Source organism: Macrobrachium nipponense, chromosome 5 (genome assembly GCF_015104395.2).
Source record: "Macrobrachium nipponense isolate FS-2020 chromosome 5, ASM1510439v2, whole genome shotgun sequence".
In the NCBI taxonomy this organism is placed as follows: domain Eukaryota; kingdom Metazoa; phylum Arthropoda; class Malacostraca; order Decapoda; family Palaemonidae; genus Macrobrachium; species Macrobrachium nipponense.
In genome coordinates this window covers 107888409-107913746 of record NC_061107.1, presented here as the reverse complement: position 1 = coordinate 107913746, position 25338 = coordinate 107888409, and the positions used below count along the sequence as shown (strand labels likewise).

Sequence of the window (25338 nt, the reverse complement as noted above, 5' to 3'; positions counted from 1 at the left end):
CTTCATCTTACTTTCCACCCTCTCCTAACAATTGATTCATAGTGCGACTGCGACGTTTTGCTCCTGTTACACCTTTCAAACCTTCTACGGTTAATTTCCATTTCAGCGCTGAGTGACCTCACAGGTCCCAGGGCTTGTGCCTTTGGCCTAAATTCTATATTCAACTAGACTCATATCTACCGGGACGTTCAGGGTGTCAAGCCGCAAACGCATATAGATATCTATATCTATGTATGTTTGTTTGTACGTAATATATATACATATATTACTTATTATACATATTACTTATTATACATTTATATACAACTGCAGCCAATGAAACATCTTCCTGTGTCTTCAAGAGTTTGGCAGCGCAATCCACAGCTAATTTGCATTGTTCTTTATGAACTGCAGTTGTGCAGATTTGAAGATATCCGCAATGGAATAGTTTTCATTTGCAATAAATAACACTGGCCTCAAATTACAATTACTCCAACTTCAATGCAATTTGCGAAACTGAACTGCATAGCACTTAATGAAAAAGCTGTCACTGCAATTTAGGATGCTTTACGAGTTTTTGCCCATGCAATTGGTGATATGTAACCGCTCGCTTCAACTGAACACAGTTCGTGTTATAACATTTAATGAACCCTCACATGCAAAGGTAATTAAAGAGACTTTACAACGACATATCATGAATATTTTAATAATGACAAGGTAAACTATTAACTGTAATATGATGGTTGTTTAAGAGAGTATTCCATGATTGTTGTTTAAGAGAGTAATTCCAATCAAATGACATTCCACTCTCTTTGCCCACTTGGCTGGAGAGAGAGAGAGAGAGAGAGAGGAGAGAGAGAGAGAGAGAGAGAGAGAGAGAGACTATTACAATGTGGTCAGTGGATTTACAACAATATTTATGATCATAAGCGACCAATGATCTGATAACTACTTTCAGGGGATTACACTGAACAAAACGACAACGATAATCCAGCAATAGATTTCCACAGCTACAATTAAAAGCACTGCGTCAAACAGGTATTGAAATAACACTAATTCAGAACATGCTCTACCTTTTGGGGCAAAATGCTGAATATGCAATATCCTCGTTTTCTGGGAAACACGTTTCGAGATTTCAAAAAACGTTAACTAGATTTGGTTGAAACTATAAAGAAATTTTCATGCAATGGTTATTTTACATGTGCATGACTATACTGTCAACAAAACTATTTTATAACTCTCTGTATTTCTTTGCAATATTGGGTCAAATCCATTTTACAGTTTGCAAAAAATATACAATATAGTTAACAGAATTTTTTCACTATTAATTTTTTCTCTAAGTATATTTGCCAAAAAATGTCTATAGCATACGTACAGTTGGACACAGGTTTCCCTGGTACACCGTCTTGCGAGACTTCGAAAAATTACATGGTAACAGTGTTTACTGAGGGAGATGGGGGGGAGAACCCCTTCTCTGCTAACAAGAGTTCCACCAATAAGTTCTGGAGTTCGTTTGGTGGGCGGAGTTATTAGGAATGGTTGGAGAAAGAAACGCACACTCACACACACGGAGTAAAAAAAATCTGAGCAGTTTATATCGTTGTAATGAAGATTGTTGTCTCACTTGTAATATAAGTTTGTTTATTAAGGTTCCATTTAACTTTCGGCCAAGACGTTATCTTACAACCGTGTCTATTATATATCGGTCATATTCATTACACAATTCTTAAAATTGATCAACATTTTAAGGTTATATTGGTATTGCCGAAAATCACGAACATCATAACACGATATTTTAACCTTATCACGTAAGCTAAGTTTACAGCATTGGTTGCAGTGCGTTTCCTCTCTCTCTCTCTTATACTAGCTAACTTATATATATATATATATATATATATATATATATATATATATATATATATATATATATCAGCTATACTAGCTAACTTAGTGATAAGAAAAACCACTGCGCTCAGTATGCAGTTCTGATATGTCATTAGTGTATTCAGAAGAGGATCAGTGACCCAATAATATCGAAGATTACCCTTCCTGACAATACCCAAAATCATAACCAAAGCAGATCATACTCTTGTTCCCTTGAGTGTTCGCTTGATATATTTCCCCATTTCATAACGATTGTATCTCTCTACAGTCAGTTCCATTATAGAATTATTAAAAATAGAATAAAAAACATCAAAATCGAAGGTGTGCGGCAAAACATTATCGCCACTAATCCTTTGCCACACAGGATTAGCTGGTTTGACGTTTCTGACAACCTCCTAGGCCACCCTTACCTCCCCTCCCCCGCGCAGTTCATACAAATGGAAGACGAGCAGTGCAAACGGCCAGCAAGATCTCTAATAAGGCACTAAGTAGTACAGAACCAATATCAATACAATAAGCTATGAAGGCGCACAAAATTAAAAACTTAAGAACGTCACATGACGTAAACAACACGTGTGGGACGACTTCTGCAACACGTCATTTGGACGTGATTGACCTTTTAAGGGTTAACTGTTGTTTTTTCTAAAATTATGTATGCACTGATATATTATAGACTATATATTTCGTTGACCTCAGGTGATAGGTGAAGTCATTTGGGCTTTCCTTATAGTGGCTGACATAAAGAGAGTATCATCTACTGAATTGACAGTTACCTTTTAAAATGTCCCACAGAGCATATGACCCCTATACTCAGAAACGTCAACGACGGCCAAAAAATATGCCACATTTTTACTCTTGTTCATATAACTTAGGTTATATGAAAAGTCAGAACTTTGCTGCATTTTCTCCGCTTCTGACGTCACATCGAGCAAAGCTCGGCCGTGTGGACGGGCCTTAAGGCAATTTGCCAATACTGTTACCGACCTCACTGTATGATAACAGTGCTCAGCGAGTCATTCAGTTCTATAATTCAATGCTGTTAACAAGAAACGGTGATTAGGAAGACATCAAAAACATGTGGGGGCTGAGTAAGTAGGAAAGTTTACTGCAATACTCTCATTATTGTATGGAGGCATTATGCCATTTTTTTTTAGATACTTCGAATATTATATCAAGAATATCATGGTTATAATAAAACTTGTTGTGAATTATGTTTATTAAAACATATAATCATATAACTAGTGAGAACAAAATGAGAACATTTTAGGTCCTATTACAAAAAATATAACATTTATATTATACAATCTTATACCTTGACCATCCACCCTCTCTCTCAGTCGCTTCCCTTAATCTGTCGGGCATCGAATGAACAAGGTTGAAAATTTGCTGCGGTCTCCGTCTACAAATTTTCCACTGAGAGTTGATGTGAGCCATGAGTTGCTGTGTTGTTCTCTCATGTTCCATTTTCCATGTGTTCACCATCTGGGCCCACACGTGTTCAATCACATATCTGCTCCTTTGCTCGGCCATTCAAGAAGAAGCAGGTTATCCTGTCTGGCAAACCACTCTTGAACAACGTGAACAGTGTGAACAGGATGGGCCCTGGTGGGAAGGGAAAATTCCTTTCTCGTAACGAAGGCAAGAAGGAGGTTTGCAGCAGCTCAACATACTTAGCTGCTGTAAATCGTCCCTCAATACGGAACACATCACCCATACCATGCAGACTCACCCAGCCCCATACATTGCAGGTGACATGGCCAGATCGAACCACCTCAACGATGTTATGGGGTTCATATCTGAATGAGAAAAAAATGGGGGTGTAGAATATAAATCATATATATATATACCTTTGGAGAATTTAAATTCTCAGTGATGAACAACACTGAAAGAATTCTATTGTGTAATTATTTATTTAATATATTATATTTGAGGAAAAAGAGCAAATGATGCCACTGTCCCTTACCTAATATTTATCTCAGAAATAGCACTCTTATTTATGTTAACTCCCTTTGTATATTTTGACAGTCCACTTCCGTGGAACAAAATCTGAAGATTAATAATTAATATAAAGAAGAATGCTACTGATAATTGATGCAAGTAATGATTTTCCTTATCATACAGAGTTCTATTTGTTCGCCAACAATGCAGCATCCCATGTGATGTGGACGAGAAGCACTTCTCGTTAGTAAAGATGACCCTGCCCCAAAAGTCCAAACCCTTATCAGCAGGACGTTGGGCAAAATCAAGCCTTCCCGCCTTATGTCGCTCCGTCAAGAGCTCCTTCGTCCCTGGAGTTCTGTGATGAATCCCAGCAGCGTGGAGTCGGCGTCGTACTGTCATCGATGACACTTCTAATCCAAGGTCTCATGAATGGCCTCGGCGTTGGTTAAGGGTTGCTCTCGAGCGGCCCTGATAATGGCGTCATTCTCAGCTGGGGTGGTTTTCCGTGGACCCCCTGGCCTAGCTAAGAGAACATATCTTAAATGTTTAACTTATAATTTATATAACATCGCAATCAATTCTAGATTCTTCGAATTTTGTACTCGATGGATTGATCATAATTTAGTAAACATGGCTGTATGGAGGTGCACCCGAAATATTACTGTGGTGTTCGAATGGCTGTGGATATCTGTAGTCTAACCAAAATTATAATAGCGAGACGAAATACATTTAAGAAAGAAACTTTCATATTAAATAAGCAAGATTAAATAACCATGAACAATGTAACATAACCACCAATCACTCAGCATAAACAACTTACGCAAGTCGTTCAAGTTCCCACTCTCCTCCCAACTTCTTATCCACAACTGTACCGTGGTTGGGGACACACCAACATCACGTGCAATGGCTCGTATCGAGAAGCCATTGTCGCGTAAAGTGACAATTCGTCCTCCCAGCGCCAGATTTGTGTCCCTTCGATTCATGGTGAGTGGTTATGAAGTCTGACCCATTTAAAAATCCTGCTGACAACCTCACCTCCTTTGGGATTCAGACTGTTTCGAGTCGAGTAAAACAATACCATGCTTCATATATCATTATATCGTTCCTTGATTGTAGGATTAGCCAATAGGGATCATAATCACCATGGTATGAAATAAAGATACTACTGTTAAATATAATAAGCTCACATAATTATTGTTCCTGTTAATAATTACATTGAGAACTGAATACTCGTTGAGCACTGCTTCGTAATATGAGCTCGGTAAAAGTGTTCGCGAATTCTCTAACCTATTTCTCTGTAACTAAGATTCGTGTAAGTACGAGATTTTGCTATAGTGTACTACACGAGTACCGTAATTTATAAGAGTATCATGAATCACAAATTATAAAGAATAGACACTTGTCCTGTACCAAGAGGCAAAAGGCTCGATTAGCCAGAAATGGATATGAACACAACAGTATAAAAAAAAAAATTCGCCTACCCTCTCCCTCCACCCCCCACTTCCACCCCTTTTTTCTTCCTTCCCTCACCTCTCCTCCCCCTCCCTTCTCTCTCTCTCTCTCTCTCTCTCTCTCTCTCTCTCTCTCTCTCTCTCTCTCTCTGAATGTTACTTCAGTTTAAGTATATTTTGTACGATTTTTTTATCTATCCATCTATCTAATCTAATAATAATAATTTACAATATTGTTTATATCTAACGATTCACTTGGTTGTTACCTGCCAGCAAGGTTGGCATTACGGTACGGTACGGCACGGTTGATATTTAGCCTATGTGTACGGTACGGAATTAAGCAACGACAATTTTACCAAAGTACGCTACGGTATAGTTCAGGTACGGAAAAAATGTTCAAAAAACAAGGGAACAATATTAATTAATTATTAATAATAATAACCAGTTTTTTTACTATTATTCTAAGCATCATCAGCAGCAGCAGTAGTAGTAGCTATTACTATTTTTATCTTAAGGTCAAATTGTTTTTTCTTTCTATAGTGACTATTGACTTGGGTAAGGAGTAAATGATTATAATTATTAGAGTGAGAGATATCTGCATGTATGGTGGAGTAGTAGAATGATAGATACTGTGATTGATGGTAAAGCTACTGTTATACTTGTTTGGTTACCTCCTTCGCAATCTTCATTTGGACTCAGGGCATCAGCCATATGCTTGTATTAACGAAGGTGAAGAAGAGACGGCCGCCTAGGAATATAACTGTCGGCATGGTAGCAGAAATCCGTTTGTCACGCAACTTTTCAACTTTTTTTTTTTAGCAAAGAGAGAGCCGCCAATTGCCTACAGATTGGTTTGAATGGGTAACTGGTTACAGTTGCTCTATGTGTTACAAATAAAAATTGAGCATTTTTACCGGACATTCATTTGAGTTAAAGCCTTGATTATACCGAAAAATTATAGCAAAATCTCGTACTGATACCGGTCTTCATTACAGTGTTATTGACCAAAAACATGACTGCACTGTCTGTGAAACCCACAGTAAGAGAGCTTTACCAATTATAAATAAATATTACCTTTTATCTGAAATGTTTTTAATTATACGTTTTGAAGTTAACTGTAATTGCGGTTGTTTTTTTATTTATACTTAATGGTAATTGTAATTGTAACTGAAAAGTTCAAATAATAAAGTACTTTATTTGAAATTGTTATTCTAGAGCAGCCCTCTTACTTTTCGAGAACTCATCTTAACCAAATGCAACAGAGAGATGTTTTGAGTCGCAACCCAATTTTTTTATTATATCATTAAGGGAGAATCTTAACAAGCCAGATACCAATTCTAAAATTTTTTTTATTCCATTTATTTCTTTTTTTTGTGCAAAAGGTTTTGTGAAATTTTTTTCCAATATTTAAGTTTTGTATTTCAGTATTATTGAAGTTGTAATTGTAATTCGATAACAGGTCAGGTAATTATGATTTAATTGTAATAGACATAAAGCAAACGTAATTACCCCTAACCAGCTTATATTAGCTACATAAGATACGCGACAGTAGCTACTTCATACGAAATGGATGAGCATAAAAATAATGGGAACAAAAATAAAAAAATTTTTTATGCATACATGGGAGAAAACTGATTAGAAATTCAGTGATTTTTCCACTACACTTCGGCTTCTCTCGGGGCACCTGTGAATTGTTCAATCTTTAATAAAATCGACTTTATCTTTCTCGGGATCTATGTGGTTCTGCACCCTTATTTGGCCAGGCAACCAATTCAAATCCTCTCGACCTTGAAACCATTCCTGGACTATTCTGGCCGTATGGATGGGGCAGCCGTCATGAATGAAAATGACAGGACTAGGTGGAAAGGGATAATTCCGCTGTTGAAGTGAAGGGAGGAAGAAATCCTGAAGAATTTTAACGTATTTTTTCACTGGTGAACCCCTTCAGTCTTGGTGATATCACATATACCATGTAAGTAAATCCAGTCCCACACGTTTACGGTTACAAGCCACTCCTGGCCACTTCGTAAATGTTTCCTTTGTGGTATCTGAAGGAAAACAATCTAAATTTTTTACAATTTACGCTTTGCGTTACTTTCCGTAACAGGGAAAATAATGATATATCGTTTGGGGAAATGTAATGCTAAGTAACAACCCCTGCATTAAGATATTGTTTATTCATCTATGAGGATTAATACTTATTACAAGTTTAACTCCTCCAACCTCTTATACACTAAAACAGCTCGAAAGCTGATTAGTGGAATTCACGTTAAGAGAGGAACAGCACCACCTTTAGTAAACAGTGTTTCAAACAGACAATTAACAATGACAGTAATGACCTGAGATGTTGCAATGCCAGTAACAGCCAATCAATCAATCAGTCCCAGTAATCGTGTGATTTAATATATCACTTTGTTCGGTGATAACGATATCACTGCTACAGCACCTCTATTACACGCTAACAAGTTTGTCACCCAATCATGGCTAGACTGAGGTGTTGTATCAATTTTGATAGGGCTTCTGTCCTCTGCTAGTAGTATTCGTTATAGTCTCCAAATGAACAGCAACATATTGTTCTCCGGGTGCAGATCGTCGCTTTACGAGAAAGTGGGCTTTCAATAGGTGCTGTTGCACAGCGTCTTGACGTCTCCCCTACAACAGTAAATAAATGGAAAAGGAGGCAAGCTTAGACTGGGATATTGACCGACTTTGGATAGCATTTATTTATTTCATTTATTTATAAATTTTTTAAACTATAAACCTTATAAACCCGTGAAATTATGAAACCTAAATTACAGTTGCCTTGGTCCTGTTGAACTCTAATAGTGATTCTTTCTCTTTACTTCCCAGAATACCAAATAGCGTTCCTTCCCATAAGTAAACAGGCTATAATTAATATTGATTATCTAGGTATCTGCATGTTAATTACGTATTTCAGTTCGAAGACCTCCACCACGAATGACCACCCGTGAGGATAACGACGACATTCGACGAGCAGCATAAGATCCTTTTACCAATACTATTGCTATTTGTGAACGTCTGGCATTAAATGTTTAGGCTATGACGGTACGAAGACGTCTGCATGAGGCAGGAATACCTCATAGAATTCTTGCCAAGAAGGAATTTCTCGGCATCGTGCTGATAGGCTTGCCTTCGTTCAACGGTTTGTGGGGGAGGATATGGAATTTTGGTCTCGAGTCGTATGCAGTGACGAAAGGTCTTTTACTAGCAGAAGTCACGGCAGAATACATAACTGAAGACCGAGTAATATAAGGTGAGTTTCTAAAATCATTAATAACAGTCAGACTATAATAATTATAAGCAAGGGTAATATTATAATCTCTCCTTTTCATTCTAATGAATTTACAAGAGAGAGTGAGTTTAACCCAATCCTTCTTCTTGTAAATGTTGTTGAATTCAGAAAATCTACAGTACTATAATAATATTAGGATAAACACTAAAAACACGCAGGCATTAACGATAAACAAGAAAATATTTCAAGTGGAGCTTTTCGTTAGCCATACACTATCCACGATCATATCTAGTACTTCGTCCACTCATCGGGGTCGCAACAGGCCCACCTTACCCCTAGTCCCCCACCCATTTCAGTTGTAGCAAAGCCAGGCTGAGGACACCGGTACAGCAAAAGCAAGAAGCGTGTCAGTTTGAATTACATTTTAGGCTTAACAACAAGAACTCTATCCCAGACACCACTCCCCCCGCCCCCCGAAGAAATATATATGCATATATTAGTTTAGTCAAGATTAAAGGGTGTTAATGACGTATCAAAACTGCATACTTAGCGCAGTGGTATTTCTAGATGACATGTGTTAAAGTAGCTAATATGGGAGAGAGAGAGAGAGAGAGAGGAGCTAAGGTGTCGGACACTTAAAACATTCTCACAGATTTTTTGGGTATGTTCAATGAAGTGTTGCTGCGCTTCTCTTTATAGCTTCCTATTATATTATTAGTAGGAAACGCACTGCAACCGATACTATAAACTTGGCTTACGTGATAAGGTTAAAATATCCTGTTATGATGTTCGTGATTCTCTCCAATACCAATATAACTCTAAAATTTTTATCAATTTTAAGTATTGCGTAATGAATATGACCGATATATAATAACAGACACGGTGGTAAGATAACGACTTAGACGAAAGTTAAATGGAATCTTAATAAACAAACTTATATTAAAAGTGAGACAGTTATCTTAGTTACAGCGATAAACCCTACTCAGATTTCTGTGTTTTTTCTTTTTCTTTACTCGTGTGTGTGTGTGTGTTTCTCCAACCATACCTAATGACTCCTCCCACTGAAAGAATTCCAGAGCTTATTGGTGGAACTCTTGCTAAGAGAGGAAGAGTCCTCCCCCCATCCCCCTCAGTAAACACTGTTACCATATAATTTTTCGAAGTCCCTCGAGAAGGTGTACCAGGGAAACCTTTGTCCAACTGTACATCTACTAATCAGTATGACGGCTAATTTACCTAAAAATAAAGAGGTTATCAAAACAGATTAACAAAATGTAATATATATATATATATATAATATATATATATATATAAATAATATATATATATATATATATATATATATATATATATATATATATATATATATATATATATATATATATACACACGAGCCTCAATATCAATTACCCAAACCGTATATATATAACATATAATTAGAGTGGCACCTAGCAAACGATAATTACATGGTTTGGGTACCTGATACTGAGGTTCATGAAGCCTGTAAAATCGCCCCATCTCTCCCTTAGTCTAAGAACTGTGCTAATAGGCCCCTAGTTTGATCTCGCATCAAGATGATATGGATGAAAAAAGATCTAACACGCAGCTGAAAAATTCTAGAAAATTTTCTTTGGAGATAATCACCGATTCTCAGAACCGGTTAGTGATTATCTGAAAAGAAAAGTTTATGGAATTCTTCAGCCACGTGTTATCTTGATATTTTTTTTATCGTGGATCTTTTACAACTCGAACTTCCAAGAACTTGGCCAGTGAACAGTGGCCTTCATCAGATATAGGAATTCTCAGAATCGTACCAAGTTGTTGTTAGAGGGTTTTCCAGGCAAGTATGTCTGGTGGATGAACCTCGATAACTGTATGGCTCGATAACTGTATGGCTGCCATTTTTATCAAGTTGAGAATGAAGAGTGATGTTCCTTACGATTGATAGCACTCTCCATGGTACTATGCACAAAATGCCCCTCACTCTGACCATGGTTTGTTACAAAGTGGAGGTTAACGGGCTTTATTGACTTGGAATCTTCCATGGAGTTAGAGAACATGGATGGAATAAATGTATATTTGTTTTGCGCTGCACACCCATCAGAAGAAACAAAAGAGCTATGTCCTTTTCCCATTTTTTGTCAGCTTTCCTGTAAGAAATTATGCAACTGGGATACTAAATCATATACCAGATGTTTCCATCTGTGATCAAACACAGTCAGTCAAACTGAATCCCTGTTTCGCTTTGTCAGAGATTAGTAATTCCATTGGGGCTCGGAGCAGCCAATAACCTCTGGGAATATTCTGTGCATTATTTCGCACGGGATGCTCTATGAGCCAGAGCCCGTGCTAGCACAAGGCCAGCTCGATCAACAACAACAACATGTGCATTGCATTATTCCTTTACGGGCTGCTCTATGAACAAGAGCCCATGCTGGCATAAGGCAAGCTCAAACATGTGCATTATTCCTTTACGAGCTGCTCTATGAGCAAGAGCCCGTGCTGGCATAAGGTCAGCTATATCTAAAAAAAAAAAAAAAAAAAAAACTAGTGCATTATTCTACTTGCTACTCTATGAGCAAGAGCCTGTGCGGGCATAAGACCAACTTAATACAAAACACGTGCATTAATCAGTAATAAACTACTCGGCAAGCGATCGCACCTCATTCAGTACCTTCCGTACAATACATCCCATCCATTTTTATAAGTAAGATCTTTCAAAAAATACGGGTAACTTGTTTTGGCCCTACAGTAACGAAATTCTATTTTTATGGGTTAGGATATATGCCTTTTGACATAATACATATTTTATCATATGCTTTCATGGCACCCTGCCCCTCACCTCTTTATTTAATCTCTAGGAAAACTCTTGTACCAAGGTTTTTCATAGGTTTACAGTATTTGGGAACAGCGTTTCACAGACTTCACACTTTTCCCCTTTATGAGTTAAGTATATCTTAGTTTAACCAGACCACTGAGCTGATTAACAGCTCTCCTAGGGCTGGCCCGAAGGATTAGATATTTTTACGTGGCTAGGAACCAATTGGTTACCTAGCAACGGGACCTACAGCTTATTGTGGGATCCGAACCACATTATACCAAGAAATGAATTTCTATCACCAGAAATAAATTCCTCTGATTCCGCGTTGGCCGAGCCGAGAATCGAATTTCGGACCACCGGGTTGGTGGCCGAGCGCGAAATCCGCTCGTCCAACGAGGAACGAGAGAAGAGAGAGAGAGAGAGAGAGAGAGAGAGATTAATGCTACTGGACATTTTTGGCTGTGCTTCTGCAGTAAAACTTTTCTTTTTTATTAGACGAGCAACGTGAATCACCATCGACGCCTTCACAAACTACCTTCATAAACTAACAGTTTCCACGATCATCTTTAGTATGGCCCTTCCGTAGGCTTTCACGAGGGACATCACAGCGACTATCGCCTGAACTACCTTTGTAAAGTCATTCCATTGATATGCTATCATCATCACTGTCCATCATAACTCCTGTTCACCTGGCTACTACGCCACCTTCACTCAAATGCCTACCTGTGCAGGTCGGCTTCCTCATATAAATGACCTTTCAAAGGAACAACTATTTTTCAGTGGTGTTTGACCAATTTCACAAGAACATCTTGTGAAATTGTGTGGCGGACACCATTTTATACCACAAGAGAGGAAATGCTTCTTAAGTTGAGATCTGGTGTCACTATATGAACAGACTTTAGGACTAAATTTAAAATATTAACTCAAATGATAACTTGAATGTACTGATACACAAGTTCAAGTAAATAACTTAATTGATACGATGTTGTGTAAATGATGAAAGGTTACGCACCACATTAAAAAACCTAATACATTGTAGTCATATTAAGAAATTATTTAATAAATGGGATATCAAACCAAATAAAGGGACTGACTGCATTCCAGGACAGACATTTTGATATTTACAAATAAATATAAAAGTGCATCAGTTCGTCAGGTAATGATTCCTCTGTCACACAGACCTTCAGGTCAGGCGGAGATATTTATTGGCATTCCTCTACAAATACGAGGACTCTCTCTCTAATCAGCGCTGAGAAACTGATCTTCTCGGAGAGCGAATCACAGGAAGGAAGGAGAGATGCCTTCCAGGTAAGGGAAATACGTTGAATGAAATGAAGGCAAATAACAAAAAACGAAATTATGAAGAATTTTATGAGATTCAATTTTTTGCCGTCATACATCTGTGAAGTTTTGCCTGCGTTTCAGACAAAGATGGACCGTAAAGTTGTCTGATTGTCATGGAAGCATTGGCAACCATTCTAACCTTCCGCTCTTTATTTCCGACGCACTAAAAGACACTGACGATTAGTCCAGTAAAAAACAGAAAAAATTCCCGCACATTACTTTCACTGGTCTTTTTCTTCTGTTCCAGGCATTCTGTGGAAACTATGCTTTTTTTTCCCCGTAAATATTCTAATTTTCAATTTTATGCTTTCCAACTATGTCACGCTACGAATTCCCTTTGACATAATTCCTTGATTCACTTGACTCTTCGAACGCCACTGAGTCCAAATTGCTTCATTCATTCACCTTTATACTTAAACTTTCTCTGATTCATTATTTATTTAACTTCGACTCTGCGGTGAGTATAATTCGTCTTAAAAGTTTATTGATATTCCCATCACAGTTCATTTTAATTCGTTCAATTTTTGTTTTCATTCCTCTTAACTTGATCATTCTCAATTTCCAGTTATTCCTTACTTTCATCCCTGCCATCTCTTACATTCTGCGTTCCTTCTCAATACTATGAATTTAATTTACTTCATAAAGCTCATGCCTTTTAATCTTGGTGGTGTTTCACTTTCACCTGCGTGATTAGTCCGTGCTATGGCTTCTTGAACCACAGTCCCGTATGCATACATTTTCAGTTTCTTTTGGTTGTCTCTTTCCATAAGCCATGGACTTTGTATTATTCTGGTTTTCGTTCATTTCGCACACCACTGAACGCAACGAAGGTACTTTCAACGTTGCAAATGAAATTTCATATTGTTTCATTTGGAATTTAGTGTATGATTTACCGAGAGCTTAGACAAGACTTCGTAAGAAACACTTCCGCCCTTCAACACCGAATTCCCGAAATCAAACCCACTTAGTTTCCTTCCTTTACCTTTTTACAAGGGTAATTGAATTGAATTGCATATGGAATTTAGGCCAAAGGCCAAGCACTGGAACCTATGAGGCCATTCAGCGCTGAAATGGAAATTGAAAGGTGTAACAGGAGGAAACCCTCGCAGTTGCACTATGCAAAAATTGTTGGGAGAGGTTGGAAAGTAAGATGGAAGAAAGAGACCATGAAAGGAGGCAAAGAATATGAAAGGAGGTACAGTAAAAGGAACGAATGGGGTTGCAGCTAGGGATCGAAAGCACACTGCAGAGAACCTTCAGTAATGTCTACAGTGTATCGTATGAGGTCACTGACGGCACTAACCCCCTAAGGGGTTCACAAAGTTAAAGACCTTCAAGTGGCATAAACTTAGTAATTGGTTCTGCCCCTTTGTTCTCTCACATTACTTTACTTCCTTTCTTCTCTACCTTTCTCGGACTTCGTGCCTCAGAAATTCCTTTGTCTTTCAGTCAGGCAACAAACGAACCTCTATTGTCTCTAAATAATGACCTATAGACGTTAATGAGTTTATTTATACATTCACTGTGTTTAAAAATGCCCAGTACAACACATTTGTAAAAAGAATTGCCTACACGCGCGAGCGCACACTAAATATATATATATATATATATATATATATATATATATATATATATATATATATATATATATATATATATATATATCATCATCATCATCATCATCATCAGCCGTTGGTAGTCAACTCTAGGACAAAGGCCTTAGACATGCCCTCCCACTCCCGTCTGTTTATGGTCTTTCTATGCCAGTCAATACCCGCAAATTTTCTTAGCTCGTCAATCCAACGTCTTTTCTTCCTTCCCCTGCTTCGAATGACAGAATGAGTCCCTATTTAGGGACCCATTCTGTCATTCTTTTAGTCCATCTGTTATCTGACATTCTTGTTATATGTCCTGCCCACGTCCATTTCTTTTTCTTACTTGTTCTTAGAATATCCTCTATTTTAGTTTGGTCTCGTATCCAGGTTGCTCTTTTTCTGTCTCTCAGTGTTATTCCCATCATTATTCTATTCTTGGGGTCTTACTAACGTTTAGTAAGACCCCAAGTTTCTGATGCATAAATTAATACTGGTAGGACAATCTGATTAAATACTTTTCTTTTTAGAGAAAGTGCCATTTTACTTTTCATTATCTTATTTTGTTTACCGAAAGCTCTCCATCCCATGCGTATCCTTCTTTTAATTTTGGCCTCATGTCCTGGGGAAACACTTACTGTCTGTCCTAAATACGTATATTCATTAACAATCTTTAGATGTTCGTCCATAACACTTATTTGTCTTTGTATTTTCATTGAACATTATCTTTTTTTACTCCCATTAATTTTCAGTCGTACATTTCTGCTTTCTTTTATTTAAATTTTCTATCATCTTTAGTAATTCCTCCCCCTGATTCACTGCAAATCTTAAGTTGCTAAGGTATTCCCCATTAATGTTAATTTGTACATTTTCCCAATCTAAATTCTTAAAGACTTCTAGGTATGCTGTGAGTAATTTAAGAGAGATGGGGTCTCCCTGTCTAAGTCCATTATCAATGGGAAATTTCTCACTGTCTTTATGTAGTTTTAGGATTACTGTACTACCGGTATAGATATCTTCAAGTGCTCTAACATAAGATTCATCTATTCTTTTCTTTTGAAGGGCTTTCATTACGGCTGAAGTTTTGACAGAATCAAAAGCTTTCTCGTAGTCTACAAATGCCATACATAGTGGTTTGTCATACTCTGTTGATTTTTCCTTTAGTTGGTTGATTAGATGGAGATAGTCAGTTGTTGAATACCCGCTTCTAAAACCTGCCTGCTCTCTTGGTTGATTAAAGTCTAGCTGTTCTTCTATTCGGCCTAATATGATCTTTGTAAATATTTTATATATTACTGAGAATAATCTTATTGGGCAGTAATTTTTCAGGTCTTTAGTGTCTCCCTTTTTGTCAATTAATATAAAGATAAAGTTTCTCCAAAATGTAGGTATAGAGCATTCTCGCAAGCATTTTGTTTAAAGTTCAGCGAGTTTTACTATCATGAAATCTCCTCCATCTATTACTAAATCAATTGTTAGGCCATCTTCTCTTGCTGCTTTGTTTCTTTTCATGCCTTTTAATGCTTTCTTTACTTCTCCTACTGTTACTTTTGGTACCATAGTAGGAAATTATATATCATATATATATATATATATATATATATATATATATATATAAAATAAATTCCTACTATGGTGTGCGCAACTGATTATGGGAAATTAGGGATGTCTGACAATGACCTTGGATTTAGTAACATCACATAAACATTACGGCTGGGGGCCTTCTTCAAAATGGGCAATAGTTAGGTAACCATTCAGGTTTAACTTACAAAACTATATTTAAACACACTGACATATCATAAATATAATGATTACACGACAGGGATTAAGGTACGAAAGAGGTCCCGTTAGATGACTTAAGAATGAACACAAAAAATGAGATCTTGAAGTAGACTTGAAGGTGACCTGCTGTTCCGGGGAATAGGGAGCGAGGACGTACAGTGAAATGGATCCTTCTGGTCATACAAAGTGAAGAACAGTGTCCTCAGCTTAACTACTTCAATCTGCAATTAGGGTACACATGGTTATGCAGATTGAACGCAACACATGGTAGTGGATCGATGGGGAGGAATACTGAGGGTAACTAACAACTCAATCTCACAACACTGAAGTATCATTACGTTAACACAATAACTACTCTTGGTTGAGGGCATGAAACAATATAGAAAATATTAGAAATACAGGACTCGCACTTGGAAATGGAAAAGATATAAAAGTTGGAGAATCAGGACGTGACTGACTGTTAAAGGAACCTTGGAATGTGGCACCTTACCTTCTACAAGAGATGGAGTCGTCTTCCTTGGGGGCATTAACAGGGGAGGGACACGAAATAGAACACAAAAGTTCCTTTGAAGCTAGCAAAATAGCCAAATTTTAAAAGGGCGGTAGCTCAGTGGGGTGCAAGGAGTCTGACTCTCCAGAGTCGGTCTGTGTCCTATGAATGTCCGAAAGTCTCTCTGGCCGCTGGGATGCTGTAGGGTCCCTCTATATTGTTCAGGGCTTACATTTGGGTGTTTTGGCAGATGGTATTAGTCTTGGTGTTATAGTAATCTGTCCGGCAGCGTATCTCATAAGAGGTCTTCAGAGGTGAGGTCATGAGATCCGTCCCTTTAAATACAGCAGTTACTTTGTGCTCTTCACCCTGCCACTCCTTGTCTGGTCTGGTACTGATTTGCCCTTGGGTAAGAATCAACTTTCTCCTCAGCTGGTCATCTTCAAAACCAAGGTCCCACAGTCAAATAAACAAGCGAATTTCGCTTGTATCGTCATTTATTAAAGCAAATGCAAAAATGAACCTTTCATTCTCACTAACGTTACATTAATAGAAGATGAGATGGCATAAAATTAGGGTTCCTCATTACAATATATATTATATATATATAAAATAAAAATTAATATATTATACATATATATATATATATATATAATGTATATATGTATATATATTATATACTATATATAGATAGATAGATACGTAGATATATAATATATATAACATATATGTAGGTATGTATATACGTATGTATATTTCATATAATACATATAAAATATATACTGGAAAATATTCCCACAAATGAGATAAAAAAAAATAAGTAAAAAAAATACGGGACACTATGTACTGTAGCCGTCGAGCTACTTCAGATCACACCCTAAAGTAACACTTGCTTGCCTCAGGTGCTAACGAAGACAGGGTAACAGAGGCAACACCTCTGAAGTCCCTGCCAGAAGCGAAACCAAGTGAGGTCACATGAAGGTGACCGTGAGCACGACCAATCGATCCTTAGTAAAATACCAAGTGATGAAAAGCGACATGGGTTAAGTCTAGTGCATAGAGAATACAAAAGTTTCTGAAGGAATGAACTCAATGACGCTTTTCATAGGAGATCGAATATTAATACTATCGAAAAGCTATTCGAAACATCGCTGATAAAATCAGAATAATGGCAAAGGAGGACAGAGGAAAAGTAGCGTTGATGGAGGGGGGGGGGGGGTTAACAGCTATGTCAGTATATGTCTATAGAGATCATGCGGTAAACTTATACAAAAGTCAAAATTATTTGTCATCTACGATTTCGTTCATGAGGTTCAACAGTCACGGACAGAATTAGACTGGCTAACAGCGGTTTTTCTGGGTATAAGCGGCGGTAAACTACTTGAAGGCCATTACCTCCACTGGTCAATTACATAAGAGAGACAAGAAATACAAATGTTTTACGTCAGTAGTAAGAAAAAAATATTAATTGATGCATAATCTGGAAAGCATGAAGTGATTTTTACGTTAATTCTATTTGAGAAATGGAAAATAGGACGAACAAAATACCTGAGCAAATCTACAAAAGGTGATTGTCTGTATATCCTATGCGAACTAATATAATGGCGAAAAGAGTTCAGATAGATATATGGTTTACCATTACCGGAAATGAACCGTCCCGGGTAAAGCAAAGAGCACTTTCATGGTTCATATAATTCTTACGAGTTTACAACTGAACATTAAGAATGGGAAAAATTTTGACAATCTTTTACGAAAATGTCGTGTTTATTGGTATTAACACATTGGAAAACATTTGTACTAGAAACTGGCTCATGTGTACAATTGTTTGTATATATTAATTCTGCAAAAGTGTAATATTAATCCAAATACAACACGTGTTCAGCACTTGAAGTAAGTCACAAATTATCAAAGTTTCGATCATGTTAACATGGATAATCTGTCAAGTGCTTCATTCGTTCACATGAATGTAATAAGCAATTACAGAAAGGAAAGCTTTAAAATTCTGTATAATTAAAGATGAAGTTAAACAGAGCTTTAATATAAGCCACAGACTGGCGAATCTGCAAACTGACCCGTCAGTTTTCATGTTTCATATCACTGATATGCCCGTTCCCTCTTACCGCTTAGTTTCCTATAGCATTTGTTAATGTAATTAGTATATTCATGCATGTCACTGGCAATATGTAAATGTATAAACATTTTTGTTCGGTAGGTTGTTATTTCTATTCATTACTAAGTAAATCACTGCCGGCTTCATGTTCTATCAACTGTCACCACTGCCTCTAGTCTTTCTGGAAATATTACATATTTAGCTTTTACACAAATAAGTGTTATTTGCGTGTTAGTTACTGTATTACTAATTGCATAATTCAACAACAATTTCTTTGACACTTTAGGGGTGTTTCAATATAATAAGTGACTTGTGACCTTTCCTGGCATGTAACTTATACGTTAATCTGATAAAAGTGCTAACACTAATAGGTAAAAACAACTGTCTAAATACTGCTTATCTTTATTTCTTTTACTCACATTTCTTTAATACCTGCTGTGATGATTACCATAACTTGGGGCTAAGTAATTTGGGGATAATCTCACCAGGTTCGATTCCAAAGTGAGTCATAATGCTTTAGACAAGCTTCGTGAGATTTCACTCTGTGTTAACATTAGGTGTGAACCGTGTACCCAGTAGTTAGTTAACTGTGCTGGGTAGTGAAGAAAGGCGATGTGATAGCTAACTTAACCAAAAATAATGGCTACGAATTTGATTTTAAGAAAAAAGGCTGTATGGTAACATAATTATGTATAAAAAACACAAACATATACAATATATATATATATATATATATATATATATATATATATATATATATATATATATATATATATATAGTGAATGTGTGTTAGTATATTTGTGTATTGTATGAATCCAAACCGCTTGACCAATCTAGACAAAATTTGGCAATTGGCCTTTATTTGCCGCCCCTTAGATAAAAGTTTCAAAATCGTACCCCCGCCCCTTCCCCTCTCCCCAACCCCCTCCCTTTACAACTTATGTGCGTTTATCAAACCGCATTTCATGTTTTCGAGGCCATAAAAATATATTATTGAAAATGCTTTTCAGTCACCACAGTAATACCTGGATAAAAGGGGCAGACAGCATTTTAACAGCTGGATTAAAGGGACAGTCACCACATTAATTAATAACTGTAAGTTCATCCACGACTGTCCGAAGGGAGGAACACTCGCATAGAAAAAAGTAGAACTGTTAGTCGGACTGTAAACACAAACCGTCCTCCCCAACCCTCCCTTATCTACACATTTCTATGCGCGTCCAAGGAAAGCCTTTCGATACAATTGAAGGTTCATTACTAATACCGACGTTTCACAATTGTCTACACCTGTTGCATCTTCAAAGCGTCAGTAATAAAACTTCAATTGTATCGAATGCCTTTCCCTGGAAGCCTATCAGTATAATTTCGGGAGCTGCAGCTCTAGTGTTTGAGTGTGTGTATGTAATGTATGTGTGTATATATGTGTATATATAGTATATATATATAGATATACATATATATATATTATATATATATATATATATATATATATATTATATGATATATATATATACTATATATATATATATATATATATACTATATATATATATATATATATATTACATACATCTATTAAAAATATTGAGTTCACTCCCTACACGGTTCCTAAAATGCTTACAATCTGTTCTAACGATATCAATACCAAAATGTCATTTTGCTCGCATACTTAACTAACCAAAATTTTTACTTCTGTAAAATATTAATCTTTTTTCACGTACTTTAACGATTCTATGATTCTCTGGAAATATCGTTTTTTTTTTTTCTTCTTTGCAAATGCCGTTGATGATATTTCTGGTTTATTCGTAACTACATTAAGCACAGCAATGCTTCTTTAACACGGAACAAGAGGCCATTGTTTGTGTCCTTCCTTTGGAAAAGTCCCTCAGTAAGCTATGAAAAATCCCTCTAGCTCTGGAAAGTGATGACCAGGCGACTACCTCCCATTTTGCTTGTGATGACTTTCAGCTTAATAAGAAATATTGCCTCTCCAAGCCCAAGGGGAGCTTCAATTGACCATAGGCCTATTAAGAGGGTTGGCGCCGCAGTTGAAAATCACCGGCATATTTCCAAGAGAATGCATTGTTTCCCTTGCACTAGAAAAAGAAACTATAGCACTGGTTATTGCAAAAAGTACTTTAGATCTACAATGTAAATCAGTCGGGAATGTTTGGTAAGGTAGCGCCGCCCCGCACAACACGAAAAGAATGTCTGCATGAACTACATATCTTAATTATATACATAATTTGGGATCTGAAGCTCATATTTATGATAAAATCAAAACTGGCTGCAAACTGCTTTCTGCCTGTAGGTACAAATTCCAATCTGCAACGAAGGAACCAACTGAGAAGAGAAGAATAAGAACATTAAAGAAAATCAATGTATTCTCAGACCCCTTTCAGGAGAGAGAGAGAGAGAGAGAGAGAGAGAGAGAGAGAGAGAGAGAGAGAGAGAGAGAGAGAGGCTTGTTTTCCCATAGTACGTGCTGTAAGCGTTCACAACAAAAATGAATATGATCATTTTTGTTTATCGTAGTGACGAAACAAAAGTATTCACGGATATACTGGTCAAAGTTAATGTAAATTCGATATTACTGTCAGAAGTGCGATCGTAGAATGATGCTTTTTCCATCACGAATCTAACAAAAACATTTGCAAAACCTTTGTAACAGCTTTTCTCTAATAAACCTTTGATTATACGTACTTTCAACAAACATGAATACCCGCTGTATTATGCGAAATGTTTTGTATTCTTTGCATTTCATAATCACGAACGTTAAGCGAAACAATAAAAACTCAGTAAAATTAATTAGAATGTTTGTAAAAAGATAGCTAAAAATATACTAAAGGTCGAGAACCTTAGAAATCCGTACCACCTGAACGCAGCCATGTTTTATTTCGGGAAATGTAGGAAGATTTACGCAATTGCCGATTCTCTTAGCTCAATTTTAGTATTCTTCTTATAAAAGAAGATTTAGATAGCACATTTAAAATACATCTGTAAATGACTTGATATAATTTTAGCCATCTGTCAACAAATGGAAAACCTATTATCTAAATTTAATTTTTTCCACTTCCCTAAAGAACCAATATCGGAGATACTTGTATGTATGTAAATCCCGAAATTCGTGGTTGTTCGTGTTGCAGAGTCTAAACTCATGAAGTGTTCCTACATACCAATGCAAAAGCTTTCACTTCAGCTTTCCTGCGCTTGAAACGTTATTAGAGGGGACTTTCAAAACTCCTCAAGGGCAAACACTATAGAAACAAAGAAGCTATCTTCTGAGGAAAGGCCTGGACTCTTTCAACAGTTTGTTTCTTAGGCCGACCGGCGACAGCCAGTGGGGCACAAGTCCTAATGCATAAGACACGTGGCCAGTGTGTTTCTAGGCCTACTCCCCCCCCCCCCCCCCCCCCCCCCCCCCCCCCCCCCCCCCCCCCACCCCCCCCCCCCCCCCCCCCCCCCCTTACCTTACCTTACAGACCTTACAGTTCGTTCGGGTTGCCCCAGGTCCCTCAGTGTGAGGCACCTCTAATGTCTACCAGAGAGTTGCTAGTACATCTTCCGGTATATTTTGCATCTTCCAATCTTGGATGGTCTGGGATGCAGTTTAGATATTTGTCAAGCTTATTCTTAAACACATCTACGCTCACTCCTGATATATTCCTCAGATGAGCTGGCAACGCATTGAATAGACGCTGCATTATCGATGCTGGTGCGTAGTGGATTAATGTCCTGTGTGCTTTCCTTATTTTTCCTGGTATAGTTTTGGGCACTATTAATCTACCTCTGCTTGCTCTTTCTGATATTTTTAGTTCCATGATATTTTCTGTTATTCTTTCTATCTGTTTCCATGCCTGAATTATCATGTAGCGTTCTCTTCTCCTTTCTAGACTATATAATTTTAAGGATTGTAGTCTTTCCCAGTAGTCTAGGTCCTTAACTTCTTCTATTCTAGCTGTAAAGGACCTTTGTACACTCTCTATTTGTGCAATATCCTTTTGATAGTGTGGGTACCATATCATATTGCAATATTCAAGTGGACTACGAACATATGTTTTATAAAGCATAATCATGTGTTCAGCTTTTCTTGTTTTGAAGTGCCGTAACAACATTCCCATTTTTGCTTTACATTTTGCCAACAGAATTGCTATTTGATCATCACACCAAGGTCTTTAACTGCTTCCGTATTTGTGATTGTCTCATTATTAGGTCCCCTATATGCATATAGCTTTCCCCCAACAAAGGGCCAGTCTACCTGTTCTCCTACTAACCCTCCTGAGGTTTCAGCTTCGGTTAGCGGGAAGCGGTTTTTGCAAAGGCACCATCCCCAAGTCACCAGTGAGCGGCGGAATTTGAAGCCCACTCTCTTGGCTAGTAGGCGAGAACCTTACCACTGCTCCACCACAGCCATACCATTATGTACTGCTTACAAAATCAATTTAAGTAAATTCAAATAATTCCCAGATTTCAATGGCAACAAAAACAAGAAGACTATCTGCACTTGAAAATGTTGCTATGTTCTGGCAGCAGGATGGAATGCAAAACATATTTGTAAAAAAAAAAAAAATGAAAACAAAAGCATTCCCTTTAAAAATTCACTGCTTCTTAGGTCGCAAAAAATGTGTCTTTTTATTTTTTTAAACAGTTTCACAGTAGACTAATGAAAATCAATTACCGTTCTAAATTAGGTGATTTACCAAATTGCTACTAACAACTTTGCTTTTACGTAATGAATCAATTTAAAAAATTATATAAAGAAAAGTCAAGAGCTCATAGCGCAAAATACCTCACAACAGCATCTAGTCACCTGTGTTCATAATTATCTTAATGACGCCGAAGAAAAAATACTACACTAATAGGGTCATTATCACCTGTGATAATAACTATCTTAGTGACGCCGAAGAATAAATAACTTAGTGATGCCATACTAAAAGGGTCTAAGTCACCTGTGTTCATAATTATCTTAGTGACGACGAAGCATAATTAACTTAGTGACGCCGAAGACAAAATACCACATTAATGGGGTCTCGTCACCTTTGTTCATAATTAACTTTGTGACGCAGAAGAAAAAATGCCACACTAATAGGGTCTAAATCACCTTTGTTCATAATTGTCTAAGTGACCCCGAAGAAAAAATACCAGACTAATAGGATCTAAGTCACCTGTGATAATAACTATCTTAGTGACGCCGAAGAATAAATAAATTAGTGATGCCAAACTAAGTCACCTGTGTTCATAATTATCTTAGTGGCACCGAAGCATAATTAACTTAGTGACGCCGAAGAAAAAATACCACATTAATAGGGTCCAGTCACCTGTGTTCATAATAACTTAAGTTGATGCAGCAAAAAAAATTAACTACACTAATAGGGTCTAAGTCACTTATGTTCATAATTAACTTAGTGAACCCGAAGAAAAAAATACCAAACTAATAGGGTCTAAGTCACCTTTGTTCATAATTAACTTAGTGCAGCCAAAGAATAAAATACCACACTAATAGGGTCTAAGTCACTTGCGTTCATAATTAACTTAGTGATGCCGAAGAAAAAATACTACACTAATAGGGTCTAAGTCACTTGTGTTCATAATTAACTTAGTGATGCCGAAGAAAAAATACTACACTAATAGGGTCTAAGTCACTTGTGTTCATAATTAACTTAGTGACGCCGAAGAAAAAAATACCACACTAATAGGGTCTAAGTCACCTGTGTTCATAAATAACTTAGTGATGCCGAAGAAAAAAATACCACACTAATAGGGTCTAAGTACCTGTGTTCATAAATAACTTAGTGATGCTGAAGAAAAAAATACCACACTAATACGGTCTAAGTCACCTGTGTTCATAATTAACTTAGTGATGCTGAAGAAAAAAATACCACACTAATAGGGTCTAAGTCACCTGTGTTTATAATTAACTTAGTGACGCCGAAGAAAAAATGACACATCAATAGGGTCTAAGTCACATGTGTTCATAATTAACTTAGTGACACCGAAGAAAAAATGCCACACTAATAAGGTCTAAGTCACATGTGTTCATAATTAACTTAGTGACGCCGAAGAAAAAATACCACACAAATAGGGTCTAAGTCACATGTGTTCATAATTAAACTTAGTGCGCCCGACAGAAAAAATACCCACAAATAGGGTCTATGAGTCCACAATGTGTTCATATTAACTGTGGACCGCCGAAGAAAAAATGCCACGCTAATAGGGTCAAACTCACATGTGTTCATAATTAACTTAGTGACGCCGAAGAAAAAATACCACACAAATAGGGTCTAAGTCACATGTGTTCATAATTAACTTAGTGACGCCGAAGAAAAAATGCCACGCTAATAGGGTCTAAATCACATGTGTTCATAATTAACTTAGTGACGCCGAAGACAAAATGCCACACTAATAGGGTCTAAGTCACATGTGTTCATAATTAACTTAGTGACGCCAAAGACAAAATGCCACACTATTAGGGTCTAAGTCACCTGTGTTCATAATTAACTTAGCCCCGTGCATTGCCGAAGACAAAATGCCACGCTAATAGGGTCTAAGTCACCTGTGTTCATAATTAACTTAGTGACGCCGAAGAAAAAATGCCACACTAATATGGTCTAGGTCACATGTGCTCATAATTAACTTAGAGACGCCAAAGAAAAAATACCACATAATAGGGTCCAAGTCACATTAATTGGGT

General features: G+C 37.0%; 1 protein-coding gene across 2 annotated transcripts in view; it reads left to right on the top strand.

The window, feature by feature from the left end:
• Nucleotides 1-25338, top strand: part of LOC135215573 (oxytocin receptor-like) — a 275103-nt gene that overhangs the window by 8054 nt on the left and 241711 nt on the right. The gene's annotated exons all lie outside the window — the stretch shown is intronic.